Below are 6542 nucleotides of genomic sequence, written 5' to 3'. Positions count from 1 at the left end.
CTATCATCGACCCGAGTCTGAAGTCTCTGGGCCTCTGCCTCGGCGAGATACGGCCGGTCAAATTTTCGAACTTTGGGGGGCGCTATCCCCGGCCCCGGGGGGCTGTCGGCTCGGGGGTGGCGGCGTCCGAGAGGGGCCGACGGCCTCCATCAACGACCCGAGTTTCAAGACCCTAGGCCTCGGCGTTCCGGCGCGGGCCCCGGTCGAACTTCCAACCCCCCCTCGCCGGCGGCCTTGCCCAGGACGATGCGCCATTCCCGGGTAGAGTTCCGATTTCGGCCGCGGCGCGGTTTCTCGCCGATATCTCCGCGGTGCGGGGGTCCCCGGGGCTGAAACTCGGGGGTCAGGTAGAGGGCCTCGGGGCCCACCGGACGCCACCGCCCCCGAGTCCCGGGGCGGTCCGGTGCCTGAGTTACGAGGGCACAAATCCTGAAGTTTGGGGGGCCGTATCTCGGCCTCCCCGGGGGTTGGGGACCTGGGGCCGGCGGCGTCCGGTAGGGGCCCTCTGGCTCTATCAGCGACCCGAGTTTGAAGTCCCTGGGGCTCGGCCTCGGCGAGATACGGCCCGTCAAATCTTCGACCTTAGGGGGGCGCTATCCCCGGCCCCCGGGGGGCCATCGGCCCGCGGGTGGCGGCGTCTGATAGGGGGCCACGGGATCTATCATCGACCAGAGTTTGAAGTCCCTGGGGCTCGGCCTCGGCGAGATACGGCCGTTCAAAATTTCGAACTTTGGGGGGCGCTATCCCCGGCCCCCGGGGGGCTGTCGGCTCGGGGGTGGCGGCGTCCGAGAGGGGCCGACGGGCCCTATCAACGACCCGAGTTTCAAGTCCCTAGGCCCCGGCGTTCCCGAGCGGGCCCCGGTCGAACATCCAACCACCCCTCTCCGGCGGCCTTGCCCAGGATGGTGCACCTTTCCCGGGTAGAGCTCCGATTTCGCCCGCGGCCCCGGAGGTCTGCCCGATAGAGGATGCCGTTTTTACCCGCCATCGGGGTGATGACAAAAGCGCTTCGCAGGCTGAGCTCCAGGGGCTTTTTCGAGCGACCCAGGCCCAGCGTGGCCTCCCCCTCCTGGGCATGAGAGTGAGTTGGCGCCCCCTAGTCTGGTTCTCTGTAAATTTGAAGGTTGAGCTCCAGGGGCTTTTTCGATCGACCGAGGCCCAGCGTGGCCTCACCGTCCTGGGCATGAGAGTGAGATGGCGCCCCCCTACTCCGGTTCTCATTAACCGTGGAGGCTGAGCCCCAGGGGCTTTTTCGAGCGACCCAGGCCCAACGAGGCCTCACCCTCTCGGGCATGGGGGTGAGATGGCGCCCCCTACTCCGGTTCTCATTAACCGTGGAGGCTGAGCTCCAGGGGCTTTTTCGAGCGGCCCAGGCCCAACGAGGCCTCACCCTCTCGGGCATGGGGGTGAGATGGCGCCCCCTACTCCGGTTCTCATTAACCGTGGAGGCTGAGCTCCAGGGGCTTTTTCGAGCGACCCAGGCCCAGCGTGGCCTACCCCTCCTGGGCATGAGAGTGAGTTGGCGCCCCCTAGTCTGGTTCTCTGTAAATTTGAAGGTTGAGCTCCAGGGGCTTTTTCGATCGACCGAGGCCCAGCGTGGCCTCACCGTCCTGGGCATGAGAGTGAGATGGCGCCCCCCTACTCCGGTTCTCATTAACCGTGGAGGCTGAGCCCCAGGGGCTTTTTCGAGCGACCCAGGCCCAACGAGGCCTCACCCTCTCGGGCATGGGGGTGAGATGGCGCCCCCTACTCCGGTTCTCATTAACCGTGGAGGCTGAGCTCCAGGGGCTTTTTCGAGCGGCCCAGGCCCAACGAGGCCTCACCCTCTCGGGCATGGGGGTGAGATGGCGCCCCCTACTCCGGTTCTCATTAACCGTGGAGGCTGAGCTCCAGGGGCTTTTTCGAGCGACCCAGGCCCAGCGTGGCCTACCCCTCCTGGGCATGAGAGTGAGTTGGCGCCCCCTAGTCTGGTTCTCTGTAAATTTGAAGGTTGAGCTCCAGGGGCTTTTTCGATCGACCGAGGCCCAGCGTGGCCTCACCGTCCTGGGCATGAGAGTGAGATGGCGCCCCCCTACTCCGGTTCTCATTAACCGTGGAGGCTGAGCCCCAGGGGCTTTTTCGAGCGACCCAGGCCCAACGAGGCCTCACCCTCTCGGGCATGGGGGTGAGATGGCGCCCCCTACTCCGGTTCTCATTAACCGTGGAGGCTGAGCTCCAGGGGCTTTTTCGAGCGGCCCAGGCCCAACGAGGCCTCACCCTCTCGGGCATGGGGGTGAGATGGCGCCCCCTACTCCGGTTCTCATTAACCGTGGAGGCTGAGCTCCAGGGGCTTTTTCGAGCGACCCAGGCCCAGCGTGGCCTACCCCTCCTGGGCATGAGAGTGAGTTGGCGCCCCCTAGTCTGGTTCTCTGTAAATTTGAAGGTTGAGCTCCAGGGGCTTTTTCGATCGACCGAGGCCCAGCGTGGCCTCACCGTCCTGGGCATGAGAGTGAGATGGCGCCCCCCTACTCCGGTTCTCATTAACCGTGGAGGCTGAGCCCCAGGGGCTTTTTCGAGCGACCCAGGCCCAACGAGGCCTCACCCTCTCGGGCATGGGGGTGAGATGGCGCCCCCTACTCCGGTTCTCATTAACCGTGGAGGCTGAGCTCCAGGGGCTTTTTCGAGCGACCCAGGCCCAACGAGGCCTCACCCTCTCGGGCATGGGGGTGAGATGGCGCCCCCTACTCCGGTTCTCATTAACCGTGGAGGCTGAGCTCCAGGGGCTTTTTCGAGTGACCCAGGCCCAGCGTGGCCTACCCCTCCTGGGCATGAGAGTGAGTTGGCGCCCCCTAGTCTGGTTCTCTGTAAATTTGAAGGTTGAGCTCCAGGGGCTTTTTCGATCGACCGAGGCCCAGCGTGACCTCACCGTCCTGGGCATGGGGGTGAGATGGCGCCCCCTACTCCGGTTCTCATTAACCGTGGAGGCTGAGCTCCAGGGGCTTTTTCGAGCGACCCAGGCCCAACGAGGCCTCACCCTCTCGGGCATGGGGGTGAGATGGCGCCCCCTACTCCGGTTCTCATTAACCGTGGAGGCTGAGCTCCAGGGGCTTTTTCGAGCGACCCAGGCCCAACGAGGCCTCACCCTCTCGGGCATGGGGGTGAGATGGCGCCCCCTACTCCGGTTCTCATTAACCGTGGAGGCTGAGCTCCAGGGGCTTTTTCGAGCGACCCAGGCCCAACGAGGCCTCACCCTCTCGGGCATGGGGGTGAGATGGCGCCCCCTACTCCGGTTCTCATTAACCGTGGAGGCTGAGCTCCAGGGGCTTTTTCGAGCGACCCAGGCCCAACGAGGCCTCACCCTCTCGGGCATGGGGGTGAGATGGCGCCCCCTACTCCGGTTCTCATTAACCGTGGAGGCTGAGCTCCAGGGGCTTTTTCGAGCGACCCAGGCCCAACGAGGCCTCACCCTCTCGGGCATGAGAGTGAGATGGCTCCCCCTAGTCTGGTTCTCTGTAAATTTGAAGGTTGAGCTCCAGGGGCTTTTTCGGTCGACTGAGGCCCAGCGTGGCCTCACCGTCCTGGGCATGAGAGTGAGATGGCGCCCCCTACTCCGGTTCGCATTAACCGTGGAGCCTGAGCTCCAGGGGCTTTTTCGAGCGACCCAGGCCCAGCGAGGCCTCACCGTCTTGGGCATGAGAGTGAGACGGCTCCCCCTAGTCTGGTTCTCATTAACCGTGGAGGCTGAGCTCCAGGGGCTTTTTCGAGCGACCCAGGCCCAACGAGGCCTCACCGTCTTGGGCATGAGAGTGAGATGGCGCCCCCTACTCCGGTTCTCATTAACCGTGAAGGCTGAGCTCCAGGGGCTTTTTCGAGCGACCCAGGCCCAACGAGGCCTCACCCTCTCGGGCATGAGAGTGAGACGGCTCCCCCTAGTCTGGTTCTCTGTAAATTTGAAGGTTGAGCTCCAGGGGCATTTTCGAGCGACCCAGGCCCAACGAGGCCTCACCCTCTCGGGCATGAGGGTGAGATGGCTCCCCCTAGTCTGGTTCTCTGTAAATTTGAAGGTTGAGCTCCAGGGGCATTTTCGAGCGACCCAGGCCCAACGAGGCCTCACCCTCTCGGGCATGAGAGTGAGACGGCTACCCCTAGTCTGGTTCTCTGTAAATTTGAACGTTGAGCTCCAAGGTCTATTTCCAGCGACCCAGGCCCAGCGTGGCCTCCCTCTCTTGGGCATGAGAGTGAGATAGCACCCCCTACTCCGGTTCTCGGTTTGCTGGGTGACCAGTGGCGGGTCGTAGGCTCCAGGGCCTCTTTGGTGAGAGACCTATCCGACCGGCCCTAGCCCTCGTCGGCCTCGCTCGGCAGGTCGGAGGCCCTGGAGGAATTCGGGGTTGGAAAAATGACTAAGTCGAAAACGCGGGCCTTGGCCAGACATCCACCCTCCCCGAGGCTCCGGGGCAGGCCGGGAAAGGTGCCTCTTCCCCGGGCACGTTCTGGATTCACCCGCGACCCTGGAGGTCCGCCCGATAGGGGATGGCGTTTTTACGTGCCGTCGCGATTTGGACGAACGCGTCATTTTGTGGACTTAGGCTCTGGCGAAAACCATTTCGGATCCAGGGGGCTGTCTGGAGGGTTCCCCGGCCCACATACCCTCGCCGTGGCCGGGGTGACGCGATTCGTCTGAGGGCCCCCCGACCGGGAACGCAAACTGATACCTAAGGGGGCTTTGTGGACCGCTGCCCGGCCCAAGCACCATCGCCGTGGCCGGGGGCAGTCGAAAGACGACCGCCCTTACTGGGGAGAACCGTTCGCGGGGTGACCAGTGGTCGCCCGTGAGCTCTGACGACTAAGTCGGAAACGCGGGCCTTGGCCAAACATCCACCCTCCCCGAGGCTCCGGGGCAGGCCGGGAAAGGTGCCTCTTCCCCGGGCACCTTCTGGATTCACCCGCGACCCTGGAGGTCCGCCCGATAGGGGATGGCGTTTTTACGTGCCGTCGCGATTTGGACGAACGCGTCATTTTGTGGACTTAGGCTCTGGCGAAAACCATTTCGGATCCAGGGGGCTGTCTGGAGGGTTCCCCGGCCCACATACCCTCGCCGTGGCCGGGGTGACGCGATTCGTCTGAGGGCCCCCCGACCGGGAACGCAAACTGATACCTAAGGGGGCTTTGTGGACCGCTGCCCGGCCCAAGCACCATCGCCGTGGCCGGGGGCAGTCGAAAGACGACCGCCCTTACTGGGGAGAACCGTTCGCGGGGTGACCAGTGGTCGCCCGTGAGCTCTGACGACTAAGTCGGAAACGCGGGCTTTGGCCAAACATCCACCCTCCCCGAGGCTCCGGGGCAGGCCGGGAAAGGTGCCTCTTCCGCGGGCACCTTCTGGATTCACCCGCGACCCTGGAGGTCCGCCCGATAGGGGATGGCGTTTTTACGTGCCGTCGCGATTTCGGCGAACGCGTTATTTTGTGGACTTAGCGCGTATCGCAAGAGAACGGATCGAGTGGAGCACGTTGCGCGCCCGAGCTAGGACCCCGCCCGGCCACTGGCCGCTATGGGCGGGTGCGCCTAGGGGGCACGGTGGTTGGAAGGTACGAGCGAAACACCGTGTCCGGCACATGCGCGCATGAGAAGGGGCTCTGCCCCCCTCTTTCTTGGGAGACTCAGACGGCCGGTCTATCCTAAATGTCCGCCACCGGCGGTCGGAGAGGAGGCGCGAGGCGGGAGGTCGGCTCCGTCCGGCCCTCGCCCGTCCTCCTCCCGGCCCCGCGAAGCACACTTTTCCCGGTTACGGCCTCGATCAGCGGCCAGCCACCCCCGTGACCCACGAGCGGGGGAGGTCGCCGCACGTCGCCCTATGAGCGGCCGCGCCGCCTGGGTTCCGCCTCCCCCTGTGGGGGGTGGACACCCTCCGCGGAGCGAGACCCGCGTGTAGGAAACAAGCGCGCTGCGGTTGTCCATCCCACACCCCCTCTTGAGGGCTACCTGGTTGATCCTGCCAGTAACATATGCTTGTCTCAAAGATTAAGCCATGCAGGTCTAAGTACACACGGCCGGTACAGTGAAACTGCGAATGGCTCATTAAATCAGTTATGGTCCCTTTGATCGCTCCACCCGGTACTTGGATAACTGTGGCAATTCCAGAGCTAATACATGCAAACGAGCGCCGACCCTCCCTCACGGGCGGGGACGCGTGCATTTATCAGATCCAAAACCCATCCGGGGTCGGGGATCCGTCCTCGCCCCGGTCCCTTTGGTGACTCTAGATAACCTCGGGCCGATCGCGCGCCCTCTGCGGCGGCGACGACTCTTTCGAATGTCTGCCCTATCAACTTTCGATGGTACTTTAGGCGCCTACCATGGTGACCACGGGTAACGGGGAATCAGGGTTCGATTCCGGAGAGGGAGCCTGAGAAACGGCTACCACATCCAAGGAAGGCAGCAGGCGCGCAAATTACCCATTTCCGACTCGGAGAGGTAGTGACGAAAAATAACAATACAGGTCTCTTTCGAGGCCCTGTAATTGGAATGAGCGTATCCTAAACCCATGGGCGAGGACCCATTGG

The 6542-nt window shown here is 63.8% G+C and overlaps 1 non-coding gene across 1 annotated transcript in view; it reads left to right on the top strand.

The window, feature by feature from the left end:
• The first annotated feature begins 5958 nt into the window (after nucleotides 1-5958).
• Nucleotides 5959-6542, top strand: part of LOC113104077 (18S ribosomal RNA) — a 1861-nt gene continuing 1277 nt past the window's right edge. Inside the window, exon 1 of the ribosomal RNA XR_003291850.1 lies at nucleotides 5959-6542. This exon is cut by the window's right edge and continues 1277 nt beyond it. This is a non-coding gene — a ribosomal RNA (18S ribosomal RNA).

The sequence above is a fragment of the Carassius auratus genome, unplaced genomic scaffold (genome assembly GCF_003368295.1).
Source record: "Carassius auratus strain Wakin unplaced genomic scaffold, ASM336829v1 scaf_tig00217922, whole genome shotgun sequence".
NCBI classification, from domain to species: domain Eukaryota; kingdom Metazoa; phylum Chordata; class Actinopteri; order Cypriniformes; family Cyprinidae; genus Carassius; species Carassius auratus.
The sequence above is the reverse complement of the archived record's forward strand: the minus strand, read 5'-3'. Positions and strand labels throughout refer to the sequence as shown.